The sequence below is a fragment of the Bactrocera neohumeralis genome, chromosome 4, assembly GCF_024586455.1.
Source record: "Bactrocera neohumeralis isolate Rockhampton chromosome 4, APGP_CSIRO_Bneo_wtdbg2-racon-allhic-juicebox.fasta_v2, whole genome shotgun sequence".
Lineage (NCBI taxonomy): Eukaryota > Metazoa > Arthropoda > Insecta > Diptera > Tephritidae > Bactrocera > Bactrocera neohumeralis.
Window position 1 is genome coordinate 43,896,712 of NC_065921.1, and position 19,381 is coordinate 43,916,092.

Sequence of the window (19,381 nt, forward strand, 5' to 3'; positions counted from 1 at the left end):
ATATGTAGTTTTGAAAAATTCAATGTTAATGCCAAGAATTTAGCATTATTATAAACACAAAGGTTTACCATTATGTTTTAAAAATGATTCGGGAAAAGTTACCGTGGCTGGCACGACTAAATCCAGCCAAGGGATCCAATGTTCGACCATTTTAATGCGCCGAATATTCTCTTCTATGGCGTCAATGGTCGAGAGTTTATCTGCCAAGGCAAGTGACTTTACATTACCCCAAAAAAATAGCGGTGTTAAATCGCACGATCTTGGAGCTCACTAAATATATCTACGACGCGAGATATTACGCTCATCATTTCTTCAATAATTGATTGTTTCGATGTCCGTATAACATAAAGTGTCGTTTTGTTGGAATCAAAGTTCGTTCACATCAAAATCCCCCAAAGGCACGAAAAAGTCAGCAAACATGGCAACAAAGAGAGAATGAACTCATAAACATTGCCTTTTCCATATTTTATCATTCATTAATATAGGAAAATGAGAAGAAATACAAAGCACTTTCTTATGCATATTTACGACCAATGGACGGCATGTGACCAGCCGCACAAATTACAGATTCAAACAGCTTGCATGCAATATATTGCTGTCGAAAAGGAAACACCACCCAGTAAGACAGACACGACTGGTAATTGTCTATAGAAAATCTTTCTAATTACATATCCAGTTTTGAGACTTCTAATAAATAAAACCAAATTAAATAGGAAATAAAATATATAATTAGTTGTATACATCTAATACAGGGTCACGCAGTAAAGATATATATTGTGACAAAAAAGAACCCGGACATGGGTGCTAGAGAAAATATAACAAAATTTTAGTTCTACCACAATTGAATTCAAATCCCTGACTTATCGAGATATAGTTTTAACCGTTAAATTGTAACTGGTTGGTATTTTTTATGCGATATGATTTTGGAACCGCTTTATTTAACAAGGAGCATCTTTAGAATAAGCTAATTTCTTTTCAGCTTTAAGTATCAGAATTGTAAGGTTCTTTCACTATATTACCGGTTCATTTCTTGGCACAGATGTCTTCAATAAAGAGCATCCCAAGCCAAGAAGCTATTTTGTATATAATTGTATGTATGTAAGAGAACGGAACGGAATTTGTGATTACAAAAGTAATAATATAATTGGCTTTGATCCGTTCTCTATCTAAGAGAATATTAAGTTGAAAGCGGTTAAAACCGATTCTTGATTCAAGAATTTGAAATCAATCTCGTTAAATTTTTTGATTTCTTTGGATCAACAGAACCGTATTCTAGGACTTAGAAAGCCTTATGAGTGGATAAATTTGTGGTTGTTCTGGAAAATATCATCGTATTATTTTAAGGTTAAGTTAATTTTAGTTGACAATTCGTAATTATACACCCTTTATTTCACCACTACTCCCTTCCTTTTGTCATTGCCATGGTCAAGGTGGATACTCGTAAAGTGCACGCGACAAAGATGAAAAGCTGACGCGGCATGACTGCAAATGACAGCAAACACAAAATGGACAGCTTAAAAGCATGCGCTACAACAGCAACAGGTTGCAAGAATTTCTGCATTTCGACGCTACGCTGGCGAGAGCGCCACTCCGCTGCTGTGACATTCTTCAAACTAACAGTTTAGGCGTCGATACCGACTAAAATCTGCATTTAGGCGCGAGCGCTGATAGCAATCTTCTTTTCAACTTTTTGCAAATCTGTTTACATAGTGTTGTTGTTACTGCTTGTTTGAGACGGGTTTTTGCCTTTGCACGCCATTTATCAAACGACAGTTGAGCACATTCTGCTGGACAGTGATGAGCATCAGTACGGGACGCTGGAAGAGGCGAGTAGATTGCACGCTGAACTTGTTGATGTATGAACATATCAGCGTTAAGTGATTTTAATTGAAATTACAACGTAACGGTACTTTATTGAGTGTATTATGATTTACTCAGCAGGCGCACACAAGCCGAGGTTGATGCATTTTATGCGTGATGGCTTGCAGACAGCGGTGGACGGCAAAACGTGGTCGATTATCGGACAAAGCTGCCTGCGGCAAGAGGCGACAAATTGCGTTCTTGTGACGGACGTGTTCCTACGCAGACATTAGCGGTACTCACGCGTGTAGATGGAGCAGTAAATGTATGAGACGGCTTTGCATATTTATAATGTGTTGCTAATTTTATGACTTACTTTGTAGGCGCATTTTTGCCACCAGGAAGCGTTACACATGGCTTGAGCGCATAATGAAATGAATAAAAATAAAAGTCGCGCCATTTGCCTACAGCCAAGGTGATTAACCGGTAGCCGCTGTCTAAAAGTTGCCCACGAAAATACTTGAGCTCATATACGTAGAGTGTGCTCGAAAAACACACGCCTCCCTGACTACCATATATCATCAGCGCTGATGTTTAGTTTGATGTGATGGTCTCTAACTCATATTCACTTGCTTAGTGCCGGTTGTTTTTGCAGCAAGCTTTATCGAATATATAATGTACGAGGATAGCTTCTAAAACAGAGATGTTGTTCATCTTAGTAATCTTTCGAATAGCAATGTGATATGTAATTTTGGTATATAGTAAAGGTTAATAATGTTATCGTGTGAACTAGCAGAACTTGGAACTAGGATCATCAAAAAAATGTCAAGAAAAAACGTCAACTTCACAAATAAAAGTGTTTTCATGCGCTGATTTTGAACGTTCAGCTTTATGACAGCTGTATGACATTGTGCTTAGTGTATATGGCAGCTGTATGATACAGTAGTCCGCTCTGGAAAATTAATCAGATAGTTTAGCGTTGCCTTGGACAATAATCCAAATTTGTTTAAGGTATATTTTGCCAAACAAAAAAGTTTGTCATACATGAACTTAATTTTAATCGTTTAATTTCTGATCAGTTGTTCATAATTTTTATCACTAATCGATTCAACATGGTTCAAGACAGATATATTCGAGTAGAGATAGTAAATGCTTGGATGTCTCAGCTATATGCCATTTTTTTGCATTTAAGCTCTATGCAACTCAGGGTATATAAGGTCGTCTGAATTATAATATCATAACAATAAGACTTCGTTTTCAGACGTGTCTTTAATTGATTTATATTCTATAGTGAGTCTTTTGGATAACAATAAGTAAGTATTTTTGAATCTAAATAACCAATTAAAAGGTTTTTGAGATGAATAAACTTGATTTGAGTAAAATATTTATCACATAATTTTATTTTAATTCGCCCAAGCGCGCTCGTATATACAGGGTGTGACATATTTTATGTATGTTTGTATAAAAATATTGATTTTGAAAAAGGCCATACTTTATATTTATGAAATTTTTTTAATTTACGCTTTGCTTCGAATATTTTTTGAAAACAAATTCGTTCAAATAGTCACAGCAAACTTCGTTGTCTTCGCTTTTCACTACTTTATTGGAATTTCGATCTGTTTAGGGGATATCTTCGGACCGAATGACAATGATCCAATGATTGTTGGCTTTTCAGACAAGTCCACACAAAGGAATCAGTAGTAATTTAGTTTGGAGATGATGTCGGTGGTGATTAGTCAATGTCATCTGTTTTTGACATAAAGCATCGAGGAAATGTTTTGTCATATGTCATGTAAGGAGGCAGGTAAGGCGGCCGACATTATTCTCTGCCATAATTGCATGAAAATGGTAAAATATTCACTTAATATCACAAAATGCTTCTCAAAGAGAATCAACTAAAACTGAAATTCTGAGAGCGGGAACGATATAATTTTCGTAAATTCTGAACAAATCCCTCTCTGAAAGTTTCAATAAGTTCAAAAATCTCAAAAAATGAGCTCTACCTATCTCGAACTCAAGAAAATTGTTTATTTACATACCGGCATAAAAGTCGACGCACCCTATAACTATATATGTATATATTTATAGATTTGTACACATATATTCGTATGTATATAGGTATCGAGTTTTGTAAATTATGAATATTTGCGCTCGTTGTGTGTGTGGGCCGCTCGTAATAACCGACAATGCATTACACTTCGGCCGACCAAACGCGAAAGGTTTGCAGCATAAATGCCAGCTCACCGTCTTTAATTAGCATGGAGCGCCTATGCAATATACACCTCACAATAAATCTATCTATGCGCACACATACAAACCCACTGTCGCACATGTGTATCTCTGCGCTGATAAGCGCACACTTTACTCCTTAAGCATTTTCCATGCCCGTCCAACATGGCAATTATGTAATGGCTCGTTGGCTTTGCTTTGGCATTTTGCTGGCATGAAATGCGTTCAAGTCTTTAATTGATTTTAAATGCAGTGTGTCGGCATTATTGCTAATCTGTTATCATTCGTGTGTAATCGCTGTGCAAATGCACTATTTTATTTCTGCCTTTTAATTTTATGATTTTATTGCTTTTGTCTTAGTTCCTTTTTTAGTGTCCAGGGAGCCATCGGACATTTATTGAAGATTTCAATTCGAGATTTGTTATTGCAACATACATATGTGGTAAATTGAGTGCTACCAGATAATTCGCAAGCACTTGCAGCTTAAAGTGGATCAACTGGATTAATGAGTGTAGTACAACACCAACCTGAGTCCAGCTTCAGAATGCTAGTTCGGTGAGTGTTAATATAACATAACTATAATGATGATGTCTCGAAGATAATTCATTTATTTAGTTTTTTATACTCTCGCAACAAAGTTGCTAAGGAGAGTATTATAGTTTTGTTCACATAACGGTTGTTTGGAAGTCCTAGAACTAAAAGAGTCAGATATAGGGTTATATATACCAAAGTGATCAGGGTGACGAGTAGAGTCCGGATGTCTGTCTGTCCGTCCGTCCGTCTGTCCGTCCGTCTGTCCGTCCGTCTGTCCGTCCGTGCAAGCTGTAACTTGAGTAAAAATTGAGATATCATGATGAAACTTGGTACACGTATTTCTTGGCTCCATAAGAAGGTTAAGTTCGAAGATGGGCAAAATCGGCCACTGCCACGCCCACAAAATGGCGGAAACCGAAAACCTATAAAGTGTCTTAACTAAGCCATAAATAAAGATAATAAAGTGAAATTTGGCACAACGGATCGCATTAGGGAGGAGCATATTTGGACGTAATTTTTTGGAAAAGTGGGCCCGCCCCCTACTAAGTTTTGTGTACATATCTCCGAAACTAGCTATGTCAACCAAACTCTACAGAATCGTTTCCTTTAGGTATTTCCATATTCAGTTCAAAAATGGAAGAAATCGGATAATAACCACGCCCACCTCCCATACAAAGGTTATGTTGAAAATCACTAAAAGTGCGTTAACCGACTAACAAAAAAGTCAGAAACACTAAATTTTACGGAAGAAATGGCAAAAGGAAGCTGCACCCAGGCTTTTTTTAAAAATTGAAAATGGGCGTGGCGTCGCCCATTTATGGACCAAAATTCATATCTCAGAACTACTAGACCGATTTCAATGAAATTCGGTATATAATATTTTCTTAACACCCTGATGACATGTACGAAATATGGGTGAAATCGTTCACCAACCACGCCTTCTTCCAATATAAATCTATTTTGAATTCCATCTGATGCCTTCTCTGTATAATAAATACATTACGATCCAATGATGATAGCGGAATAAAACTTTACACAAATACGGTATTTGAAAAATATGTAAATGACGGATAATGAAGTCTCGATTATCACTTTATCATGCGAGAGTATAAAATGTTCGGTGACACCCGAACTTAGCCCTTCCTTACTTGTTTATTTATATATTTTCTTATAATAGCGAAAGTATCATTGTTTGTACTTCACTCCGAGCATCCAGATAGCTCAGAAACTTCCTCTATAGAAATCAAACGAGTCGTCATCCAGTTTGATTCGTTTAGTGGCTCTTATTGGCTTTCCTCAGGGTCTCAATAAATATAGAGTAGAAATCACCCTGGTATAGGAGCACATCTTCTTACAAACAAAGGTCTTATACGAAGTATTTCGATCTCAATTGACAAACAAAAATTACTTTGAGACTGGACAACTGGAAACAAGATTTAATACATACTATTTCGGCTTTACTCCAACTTTTTTGGACCTTAGATATTTCGATGTCCAGTTCCTTTTCCAGGTTAAAGCGGGTCAACCTTTCTGTCGGTTGCCTTGTAGAATCGGGAATTTTGGGAATTTTGGCCCATAAAGGTGCTTCATTTGTGTGCGACCATAAGTCCGTGTTAGAGAGGGCGACGGACAAGAAAATGCGACAAATTTTGCGAAGGCGTCGATTTGTGAAAGCAGCTTTTGGTTATCAGACGAGAATTCATGTTTCACAGCCATATATCAGTGTTGACTTCTTGGTACGCCGCATAGTGATTGAGGAGCTCCAGAACGGACTGAAGACGCTGAAAGCTTGCGGGGACCTCTTTATACGGTTGGTGATGTCTTAATTTGATCCTCCGTTCACAGTTTTAATAGTGCCCAAAAACAAATGAATTTCACATTTTCCTGTTCTATACCATCAATTCGGAAGTTCTGCGAATGAGTGGTCTTGATACGCATTTCTTTGAGTTTTCTGATGTCAATTCTTAGATCTACTTTCGCCTACACCATGGTACTTTGTTTTTTACTGTGTCAGCAACGGTTTATTTCAATAAACATATGTAGTCTGTGTAATCTTTGAGCCGTCTTTTTAGTTCACACCTTATAAGCAAATACATACCACTTTTTATATTACAACAATAAGAAACGTTAATTTCGGCTGCTCTCCCCAAGTGCGTTTCTTGCCGTGCCGCTCGAACCCTTTGTTTTTCTTCTTTGTCCCCTCGTCTACAAAAACAGGTGGGGCAACAAAAAGAGCCCTTGCGTGAACGTACTCTCACTTTATAAAGACAAAAATCATTAACAAAGATATTTGTTTTAATACTAGCTGACCCCGCAGCCGTTGTCCTGCGTGAAATTATATGTTTTGATATGAAAAAAAGTTGAAATTATATTGTGTCGAATATGATTTATTTTCGATTTTTCTACATTTTTTTTTATTTAGCGCAACTTAATAAACATAATTTTTTGATTTCTGTTCTGGTGCGTAAATATATAGAGAAGATGGGTTTCCAACTCGTCAACACACCACATATATCTGGCCGTGTGAAAAACATAGCATTTCCCGATTTCCTTGTGTCCTGTTGATTGTCAACGCAAAGGCAATTTTTCCTGGAAATTGAATACGTTTGACCTGAAATGGCTGTCCCTTGTATTCGATAACTGCGGCATAATCAGTCGGGTTCCATTACACAGTTTCGGCGCATGAAGATTGTGAAACGTACTAATGACAGATCCAATTTACGGTTTCGTCTTCCTTGTCAAGACGATCGATCGATTTATATGAGCGCAAACCTCCCAGAATTTGACTTTGAATCTTCCAGTTTAAGTCATTAACATCGGTATTTTTGGCAGCTAAAATTGCGCGTGCACTCAAGCAATTGCAGTTACGATAATTTGACCAATGTTCGGATAAACATTCGTGATGAGTTCATCTTCCGTTGAAGTGAATTGACAAAAGGGAGGTGAAATTGATATCAAACCACTGGAAGTATCAACCGAAATTTGCCCATTTCCAATTCTAAGCGAATACAGTGTAAAATGTCGTCGGCAATGTCATTTTTTCGTATCCCATAATTAACGCGAATTTGAAGGCTGATATGTCGAAATTATCTTCGCGAAAAGTATGCGAACTTCAGTGGCATGCGAAGTAACTATCGCATTTCCTTCGTCTGTTTTCAGTGATTATCATATTTCAGCAAATGCAACTGCTGGCATGCTTCTCAAAAAGTTGCACACACTGTACCATTCACAATACGCAATGACTTAAATGAAGTTGAACCGCGAGACGCACAACAGTCGACAAACTTTCATGAATTGCAAAAGTAAATATCCTACAAAGCGCTTTATTGCAGTTCACACCCATTCGATACTGCTGATCTCATATCGTTCAAGGCCAATAACTGCGTTATGTTGCTTTCTTTTTTGGTGACGTATTTGCAAACGTATTTGATCGATTTCACCAATCTGCAATATTCAACATTGACATGAGTTTTGAATGTGAATTAAACAAAAGTGGCGAATCCATGTGTTGTCAGCTTCGATGTGTTGTTAACGTCGATATTCACGCCTTTAAAAGGTAAATGTTCTGCCATTGTCGTCTGGTGAGCGACTCCGATACAGTGAATACCCATCATTTTTCATTTCCGTTTCCGAAAGAAAAGCACATGAGTAGTGTTTCGTGCATTTATTGTCAGACATACAAACCAAAGTGGGATTGTAAGGTTCGCAAGGTCCGTGAACCACATTGGTTCTCACCACTTCGTATAATTCTGGATCTATCTCTGAATCAGGAATTTCCGCTGAAATGATTTCATCAATTTGATCTGGTGTAATCACCATCCGCATCCAAAGAAGAATGTGTACGTGCGGCAACACGCAACAGAATACATTCAGCATCTAACAGCACCATATATACCATAGGTTGCTTCAAGAAAAATACCATCAAACATCGCAGCTATTGTTTAATAAGTCGTGCTGTACTATCGTTACGATCGCTAGCTGATTGACCGCGATCCATAATTCCGCACGTATGTCATCGCATTTTGGGAGTACTTCTTGCCTTTTCTTGGGCTGCCATACGTTGATGGCAAAAAGAACGCCGACCAATATTAGCGCGACCTCTTAGTAGCTTCGTAACAAATTTCAATATCCAATTGTTCACATTGTGTGAAACACACTAAAGGTTTTCACTGAATAATTTTAGATAATTTTTCCTTTGGATAGCCGGAATAAAAATGCAAGAGATCAAAATTGAACAATTCAAATAATTTACAAATCAAAATATTGAAAAACAAAACAAACAAAAATTGAAAAAAATGTGTATGGAAAATGTTACTTTTTGGAATTGTCCAATTATCCGACTTCTCCTCATTAAAAGTATAAGGTATTTTGTTTCTAAACCTTTCCCGATCCACAAAAAACCACGTTTCAATTTCAAGATTGGTTCAACCATTCTCTTAGTGTTACTAACAAACAAACATTCATTTTTATTGTAACGTTTGTATGGGGAAAAGAAAAGGGCTGTTTTTAGGGGTTTTCCGGAAATTATTCGAATTTTTCTCGCCGTAAAAACCATCTTTGAACTTCAACGAACATTTAAGAAAAAGAATTGGCCAAATTGGTCCAGGCGTTATTGAGTTATGAGCGTACTTACATTTTTGCGATTCATTTTTATTTATATAGTAGATAGTAGATTCAGTTTGAATGATAGTTATATGAATAAATGTTTGGGGTTCATACATAGCTTGGTCAATAATTTCAGCCAAATTTCGTGAAAATACCTTGCAAAATAAAAAGTTGAACTTCAATGCATTTGATTTTGATTGGTCCGCTATTAAAACTGTGTGCTAAAGTGTCTTCCGGTGTTTTCTTCTGATAAAATACTCTGTTCAGGATATAAGTATTATTATAAAATAAAGTCATACCAGACCCCGATACAGAAAAAATGAAGTCATTGCTTGATTAACTCTAATTTGAGTATAGAGTTGTATATATAATTGTTCAACAGTTAACATTCTGAACTATAAGAAATATTATTTGATGATAACTGATGATTTAATGTATACAAAGAGCAAAGTCGGCATTATTTTAAGTTTAAATTTTCTTCTTCTTTAATGGCTTAGACACCGCTTACGCGATTATACGAGTTTACAACAGCGCGCCAATCATTTCTTCTTTTAGCAATTTGACGCCAATTCGAGATATAATGTGAAGCCAGGTTCTTCTCCACCTGGTCTCTCCAACCAAGTGGAGTTCTTCCTCTTCCCCTGCCTCCCTCTGCGGCGACTCCGTCAAATACTTTCAGAGTTGGAGTGTTTTCCTCCATTAGGACGACATGACCTAGCCGGCACAGCCGCTGTCTCATAATTCGCTGAACTATGTCAATGTAGTCGTATATTTCATACAGCTCATCGTTCCATCGAATGCGACATACGCCGTTGCCAATCCGCAAAGAACCATAAGTCTTCCGCACAACCTTTCTCTCGAAAATTCGTAACGTCGACTCATCAGCTGTTGTCATCGTCCATACCTCTGCACCATATAGCAGGACAAGAATAATGAGTGACTTATAGAGTTTGGTTTTTGTTCGTCGAAAGAGGACTTTACTTCTCAATTGCCTACTCAGTCCGAAGTAGCACCTGTTGGCAAGAGTTATTCTGTGTGAATTTCCAAGATGATATTGTTGTTGGTATTAATACTGATTGCAAGATAGACGAAAGTATTTACGGCTTCGAAGTTATGACTGTAAACAGTCACGTGGGAGCCTAATCAGAGTGCGACAACTGTTTGTTTGATGACAAGAGATATTTCGTCTTGCCCTCGTTCACTACCAGACCAATTTGCTTCGCTTCTTTATCCATTCCAGAAAGCAGAACTAACGTTGGCGTACACCAGCAGATATACACTCTTATAGAAGATGGTACCTTCTCTATTTAGTTCTACAACACGAATTAATTTCTCCAGTACAGATTGAAGAAGTCGTACGATAGGGAGTCGCTTTGTCAGAAACATAGTTTGATATTTAACGGCTCGGAGAGGTCTTTCCGATCCTAATGGCAGTTTTGGTATTGCTCAACGTCAGTTTACTCAGCCCTATTAGTTGTGCGGTGATACCAAATTCAGACATAGCGTCATAGAGGCAGCTCCTCTTCGGGCTGACAAAAGAACCTTAAAACGACGTATAGGTGGTGCATGTCGATCCTCTTTTCACAGGTCTTTTCCAAGATTTGGCTCATACTGAATATCTGGTCAGTTGTTGATTTTTCAGGCCTAAACCACACTGATAAGTTCCAATCAGTTTGTTGAAGGTGGGCTTTAATCTTTCACACAATAGCTCGGTATAACGACAACTAGAGGATCGAAATCTAGACAATTTTTTGTATACATACACTATACTCTATATAACTCATACTCTGACCGGACATAAGATTTGTTTGATAAACGAAAATCGTTCTACTTGGTATATGAGAGTTGGAGAAATATAGACCTGAATTTATTTGTTTACTGTTATCATGCCACATACTAAAAAAATGTTCCCTAAGTTTCATTAAGGTACCTCGCATAAAATCTCCAATAAAATGGAGCAAATCAGCCGGATATTCGAAAATCCTGTTATTAGTTATATGGGGGCTAGGTACAGTTTTCGCACAATTGTATGTATTTTAGGTACAAAGATATACTGTTATAAATAAAAAAATTTCATTAAGATAACTCAAATATTGACCGATATATTCAGCATAAAGTCGACTAGCAGTTCGAAAATTTTTATATTAGGTATATGGGAGCTCAGAGAATTATTGACCCGATTCAACCCATTTTTGATACATAAAAATACTGTTGTCAGGAAAGGTTTCTGTTTCAATTTCAATTGTATATCTAACATATTGGCCGATATTTACGGTCAAAAGTCAACTATTTGCTCTGTGGTCCACATATTCGGTACTTAGTGGCTTGAACAGTTTTGGTTGAATTAAGTGGCAAAAGGTGGCATACTTACATACATACATACAGGAATTATTAGTACAAAGTTTTAGCCCGTTATGACAATTGCTTCCTGATTTGTGTACTGGAAAGTGAAAAAATCAAGTGGAATTTAACATTGTATTATATGGGAAGTAAGCGTGGTTGGAGTCCGATTTCTTCCATTTTCGCATATATAGGGTTATCAATATGCATTAGATAGGAATATGAGAAGAATATAACATGCTAAATTTAGACGAAATCAGTAGATCGAGCCCTGAGTTATGTGATTTTATCAAAAAGTGGGCGGTGCCGCGCCTGTCGTTCAATTTTCACACCGGTTCCCATAAATTCTTTTCATAGAACCTCGGAGGTAATATTTAATGTCTCTGGCGTAATTAGTTATTGATTTATTGTGGTTTTGGAAGTTTTGAACAGTCCCGTTATACATATGGGGGGTGAGCGGGGTCATCTTCGGATTTCATCCATTTTCACATTATCGGTAGGAGTTCTTATATTATTTGCGTTTAGCAAATTTGGTTGTTGTAGCCTTAGTGGGTTAGGAGATATGTGTATATGTAATAACTTATTACAGGGCGGTACCTCGCCAATTTTTTCAAAATGTGTTAACTGTAAGTGCTCCTTGCTGCTGCGAGTGCGGCTAGTGCTTAGTTATGGCACTTTATATGTTTATACTCTCGCAACAATGTTGCTAACGAGAGTATTATAGTTTTGTTCACATAACGGTTGTTTGTAAGTCCTAAAACTAAAAGAGTCAGATATAGGGTTATATATACCAAAGTGATCAGGGCGACGAGTAGAGTCGAAATCCGGATGTCTGTCTGTCCGTCCGTCCGTCTGTCCGTCCGTGCAAGCTGTAACTTGAGTAAAAATTGAGATATCATGATGAAACTTGGTACACGTATTCCTTGGCTCCATAAGAAGGTTAAGTTCGAAGATGGGCAAAATCGGCCAGCTGCCACGCCCACAAAATGGCGGAAACCGAAAACCTATAAAGTGTCATAACTAAGCCATAAATAAAGATATTAAAGTGAAATTTGGCACAAAGGATCGCATTAGGGAAGGGCGCAATTGTTTTGGAAAAGTGGGCGTGGCCCCGCCCCCTACTAAGTTTTTTGTACATATCTCGGAAACTACTATAGCTATGTTAACCAAAGTCTACAGAGTCGTTTCCTTCAGGCATTTCCATATACATACAGTTCAAAAATGGAAGAAATCGGATAATAACCACGCCCACCTCCTATACAAAGGTTATGTTGAAAATCACTAAAAGTGCGTTAACCGACTAACAAAAAAACGTCAGAAACACTAAATTTTACGGAAGAAGTGGCAGAAGGAAGCTGCACCCAGGCTTTTTTTTAAATTGAAAATGGGCGTGGCGCAGCCCACTTATGGACCAAGAACCATATCTCAGGAGCTACTAGACCGATTTCAATGAAATCCGGTATATAATATTTTCTTAACACCCTGATGACATGTACGAAATATGGGTGAAATCGGTTCACAACCACGCCTTCTTCCATTATAAAGCTATTTTGAATTCCATCTGATGCCTTCTCTGTATAATACGAGTATAAACATTAGGAACCAATGATGATAGCGGAATAAAACTTTACAAAAATACGGTATTTGTAAAATATGTAAATTACGTATTATGAAATCTCGATTATCACTTTGTCATGCGAGAGTATAAAATGTTCGGTGACACCCGAACTTACTTGTTTCGATTAATGGCGATTTGTGGACGTGGCAGTGGTCTGCTTACGCCCATCTACGAACTCGAACTTTAATGAGTTTGAAATACATATGTGTACGTGAGATGAAGCAGTGTTTGACACTTTCAAGGCAAAAGTCTTTGAAATATTGTGCAAATACGTTTGAACCGAGAGACCTGGACCGGAACATAAAGGAATGTTAGTAAATAACTTAACTTCGTTGTGTGCTTAAACCTCAAGAAAAAATATAGTTATTTTCATCGTTATGCATGGAATCATAGGCAGAAGAAGAAGCATTTCACTTTACTTAATAATTACAATCATAAGAGTTGACATTGAAATAGAAAAATTAAAAAAAAAAATTTAATCAACAATCAATAAACTACAAACAGGCGCCGAGCTGCTACTTTGCGCTACGTCATTGCAAGTTTGTTTATCAATCTCATTAATCAGCAAAGGTTTCTCCGACTTTCGCTCAGCAGACATTACTTTAAGTGGATTTCACTTAGCAGGAACTTTAAATCTCATATAATTATCACTCAATCGCCGAACAACTGTGTAATGGCTACAAACAAGTACATAGATATATGTATCTGCTGCGCCATCTGCTAACGCTAATAACTGCGGGCACTAAATTGGACTATCGAACTATCGGCCGATCGGACTACATGGGACGACAAACCATTTTCCGCAGCTTTAACACTTTTTCAAATTAGTGCAACAAAATTGGCAATTTTATGGGCATTCTGCGAGAGATATATACTCCTTTACATGTAGATATATATATGTACGTATCTTTGTACAACAACAAAAGCAACAACATTGTAAATCAAATCACTGCCTTAACTGCATGCATTTGATTTACTCGCGCGCAAACAACATTCACAGCAACAACAATAGTATTGACAACAATCACCTAACAACCGCCAGCAACAGCGTATAGCAACAACACAACAGCAGCGCCAAACATTAGCAATGCAACCGAGCACTCAACTCTAATAACGAGGCAAGGAAATTACATGAAAACTGCAATTCAACGTTGATCTGATAAAACTGAGAGGCCAAGGAAAAAATGAAAGAAAAACGAAAAACAAACAAAGAAAAACTGAAAAGATAGTAAAACAAAAGAACAACGAAGAGAACAACAAATACAGCGAGTAAGAAATAAAGGCAATAAACTACCGCACAGCTACCAGAGGTCTATAGAAGTCTATGAAAGGGTAATACAAAGTAAGCGTTTTGATGCTTTTGAGTCAAGAAGAAGCAGCATAAGAGGAAGAAGCATGAGCCGTTTGTGTTTAGTGATATTTGCGTTTTTAATGCGTTGCAACAGCCGTACGAGTCGTCAACACACTCCTATGCCTAGACATATTGCTAGAAAGCAGCGCGTACCGAGTTAGAAGCAGGTTGATGCTGTTGCATGGTTAGTTGGCTGGCGTTAGCGGTGAAGAATCCACTCCGTCCGTCGAACGTTGTGGCGCAAGTGTTGCTGTGAACTTGAAAAGCTGCCAACATTAGTAATGCCGCTAAGTCTTTTATGGTCGTACTGAGGTTGCGCGATTGCCGCAAGTCAATGTATTGCCGGTGGTTGCACTTGCCAGTGCGAGAGTTGGAAGGTGCTGCCAGATCGCAAATATTTGTCAAAGTATTTAACATTTCTATATGTTTCTTTGGGGGTGTTTTTTAAGTGGCGGGTCCCAAAACCTAGCGCACAACCCTGGGGAGGAATGTTTCACCTTCTCACAGTGAATGGCGCTCAGAGAACTTTCCCCATTAGCTGTATTCAATCTTTTGCGGACGTATTATGATGACATGAAGGTCGGATTACTGTATAAGCTCATACTGTCAATACCAGCAAAGGTTAGGGTGGTGATAAAGAAGGCACGCACAATATTGGTTAATGAAAAAGGATTATAGCGGGTTAAGTCAATCGAAAACCTTTGAGCAATTAGGAGGAAACTGGTAGCCCACACTCAGAAGCCGATCAAAACGAGCTGGATCAATCTTTTTGAATACGTATAAGTTATTGGAAAATGATTAGAGCATGTTAAATCTGCCGTGGTTTTTTGAGAAGATCTCTGAGATGTAGCGCCTTTGTTCTTGGATGCTACACACAAATCGAGAAAGCGGCATTTTTGTTTTTCCTTTCAGTCTGGCATTCTTATCTGCTGTTCCATTGCGCTGCAGTCGTATCTACAACAATCCATTCTTATTTACGTTTTTTTTATTTTATGCCATTTCTCATTCTAACTTAGCATTCCAACAGTCGAGCCGAGCATGCACAAAAACTGGACAAACACCCCAACGCATGTCCGTCCACTCAGCTGCACCGCACACCCAGTAGTCTATCGTACGAGTCACACACATATATGCACAACCAACTCACAAGGTGACTGTCTAACCGACTAACTGAATGACGCTTTGGCCGGACATTTCTCTAATAACACGAACTGAAAAGCAGGCGACTGACGCTTGCGCTCAACCCGCCATCAGAGGGAATTGCATGCGAGCACCAACTGCGCGACCACTGGTCACAACGACTAGCTGACTGGCTAACTGTTGCACAGCACACATACAGTCCCACCGACAGCTAAACGAACAACAATATTGAAAGTAACATTGCAACTTGCAAAAGTGGGCTGTTCGTTTCGCGGGCTGCGGTGGCGCGCTGCCCGGTCGGCTGTTGGGCTCCTGCAACGCGCTGCATGTACATATGTGTATACATTTGTATGTGTGCAAACGTTGTGCACTAAAATCCAGAGTTAGGCCTAAGGAAACTGGGCGACACGAGAACAGTGCAAAAATACAACTCGTTACGGCCTGTTCGCGTCGCGGATAATTTAGTGTTGTGGAGCGCGCGCGTGTGATAATAAATGAAACTTTTCGTGTGCGAATTTGTGTAAGGTGATGTTTGAAACATTCGTTTAATGTAGAAGTTTTGAATTATTACGGTAAACTGTTTCTAGAGTATGTCAGAGGTAGCGCTTACTTTCAACTGCTTTCAATTAACTAGTTTCAAAGAGCTATTCAGTTTAAACATAATCATACTTAAAATAAAATGTAATTTCAAAAAAAAATATTTTTGGATTTAATACAACAGTTTAACTAAATAAAACTGGTTACAGCCGTTATAATGCTCTTATCGGCATAACGCTCGTTTGCCTCCACAAGCGCGTCCCATGCGTCACTGTGCGCGCACTCATATCGTCAGCCGCGATGCTGCGCGCCAATGCAGATGCCCCTAAGTGATGAGTGCCAAAAAGATAATAAATTAATGTGCGATGCCATACTATTGATTAAATGTGCGGCGCGTAATATTACCCGGTCCTTATACACTTTGGCTGCCGCTTCTGATTTTTGCTGCCAACACAAAATCGCACAGTTGCAGTTTCCTTTTAAATGCAAAATTAAAAAGACACCCATAAATACATATAAAGATTACCGCGGGCGCGCACATGCATCGTACGCTCACCTATCTACCTGTGCACCGTTTGTACCTTTGCTGCGCTCAATATAGTGTTTTGTATGTGCAGCGCGTGCGTTGGCTGCCGCCTCACCCTGTGTTGCAACATCACCGACTCCTGTAGGTTTGCTGGCGCGTCATTGGCACCGCCGCCACTATCTCTTCGCTACACACAGCAATGAATGCGGCACTCGCTAGCGCACCGCGTCTCATTTTGTTGTGCCAGCGCGCCTGGTGTCGGCTGGCCGAGTGCCCTACGGCGCTGACATCGTTTTAGTTGTTGTTGCTGCCACCATTGCCGGTGACTCTGTACTCAAGCGCTTGTGTGCATAGTGTTATTGCAGGTTTTAATCATTGCCGCTGCAGTGTTTAACCTTTGGCGTTCGGGCGTTGGGTTGTGCGCCTTCCGCGCGCCGCGTTAAGTGCCGCGCATCAACGCGTAGTGGCCTAAGTCGTGTACTACTTCTAGTAAATACAAATATTATTACATGTGTATGAGTGTCCGACAAAATGATATCTTTACTTTGCCATTTATAACTTCTCTGCTTTGCCATTCACTTTTGTGCCGCGCTGCGCGTTTCCTACACCGCTATATGTAACGCGGGTAATTAAAGCGTGAAAATCGCTGTTTAAATTGCAATAAATTTTGAGATCTATATGCTGGCATTTCGCTCGACCAACAACCAGCACAACCAGCCTAGTTGCATGCAATCGTACGCTGCTCCTTTCACCTCTGGCTGCTGCATAACCCATGCGCCATCCAGCTTGTTACATTGTACGCTTCGTGGTAAGTACGAAAGTATATATTTTTATTTTTCGCTACTAAATTTAATTTTGTTTTTACCCACTTTTCGCACAATTTATGCTTTCGGCTTGAGTCCTCGCTTATTTGCGCCGCCGCGCTTATTGCATACTTTGCAGATTTAATAACTGATATTAAAGTTCCACCATGGTGAACTGTTTTGAATCAAAAAGAAAAAAATCTGAAAATTGTGCCCACTACTTTACTATCTTTCTAGTATTCCCGTAGTAATTTCGCATTTTTCTTTTGAGGTCAGTCTTGTAATAAATATGTTTATGTGTATATGTATATATGTTTGATTGCCTTTAAAGGCATGAGAGTGCCGAGCTTAATGCTCCTAAAGGCGGTGGCGCTTAGATGGTTTTTTACGCTTGACTGCTGTTTAAGTATACGCCACGCCCACTTTTGGAGCATTTATATGCATAAATAATGACTGTGCGAGGTTCTGATAATTCTTAGAGATGTAATCTGCGAAAAGGCGTGAGTAATCTCGATGTAGTGAAAGGGTGTCAATATTTTTTGTTTTGAAAAAAATAATTACAATAATTACTATTACTATTCGAAATATATTTGATAATTTTTTAGTAGAAAATACATATTTGTAAAGAGAAGAAAAAAAGAAAAACGGATAAGAATGAGAGAGAAAACAGCATACTACGTCAAAATTCTTACTATCATTATTAATATGGGTCATCGAAAACATATTTGTGCTTCTCTCGAAATTTTAAATCTAAAGCAATTCAAGTGATCCGTTTTCTTTCTACATATCGTGACCTAAAATGTAAAGCACTGTATCATCAAAAAAAGAATCGAAAATCGCGAACTGATATAATAACCAATATATAACCATTTTATTACCCAACCTCAAATTTTGTTTCAATATGAGTGTACGATAACCAAAATATAATCATTATATAACCAAAACTCAATTTTAGTTTCAATATGAGTGGTTTCTATTATAACGTTTTTTCTTCGCCTGTAAACTTATGAAAAGTGAGGTTACGGTTTTTTGCATTTTAGGTGACGATATACAGTTGATCTCCTTTTTGTACGGTTAACTTGGACAGTAAATTACCCGTGCAAAAAAAAAAAACGTGCAAAAAAAGACATATTTTAATACAAAACTCTCTATAAGGACCAATTTACGAAATAAATCATGCTAAAAAGGCAAACATGTAAAAAAGATCTAATTTTATATGTGAATCTATCTATTTGTACAGTGAGAACTTACACAACTAAAACATTGTAGATTTTCATGGTATTATTTACATATGTATTACTTTTAAAAAGAACAAACATAAAGTATTCTGGGAATGTTAACAAAATGGATATAATATAAAATACGTTTAAGATTTAAAAAAATCAGTCAGTCAGTCAGTTAATCGCTGCGTCTTCTTTGCTTTTACTTCTTCATACAGCTCACGGTAGCATTCTACTGCTTCATTTAATTGGCGCTGGAATCTTGCAGACCGTTCCGTGTTTGGGTCCAAGTTGTGGAAATGATTTTCTAATTCCATCGCTATGTTTAACCCATTTTGGATCAAAGATGCATTAAGACCAGCAGCGCTCGAATGTTCTTCCCTGTCCTCCTCATTCTCTTTGTTGTCATTACAACCGTTTTCTGCAAAATCTCATCAACGGAAATAAGAACATTTTCGAAAAGTTCATTGATATCTTCAATAGTTATATCGTGGAATCCTTCTCCTCTTCAATAGTTATATCGTGGAATCCATTCTCAGTATGCATTACCGCTACATCCGCCCACAGGTTTTTCCAGCACCTATTTAAAGTGGTTTTCTTAATTTCTCTTACAGAGAAACTAATGCAGTCTATGCAGTTTTTTATACCGAACGCTTTCCACGCAGATATTACATTCAT

At 38.2% G+C, this 19,381-nt stretch overlaps 1 pseudogene; it reads right to left on the bottom strand.

Moving 5' to 3' along the window:
* Window positions 1–18,861: 18,861 nt before the first annotated feature.
* Window positions 18,862–19,381, bottom strand: LOC126757115 (uncharacterized; annotated as a pseudogene).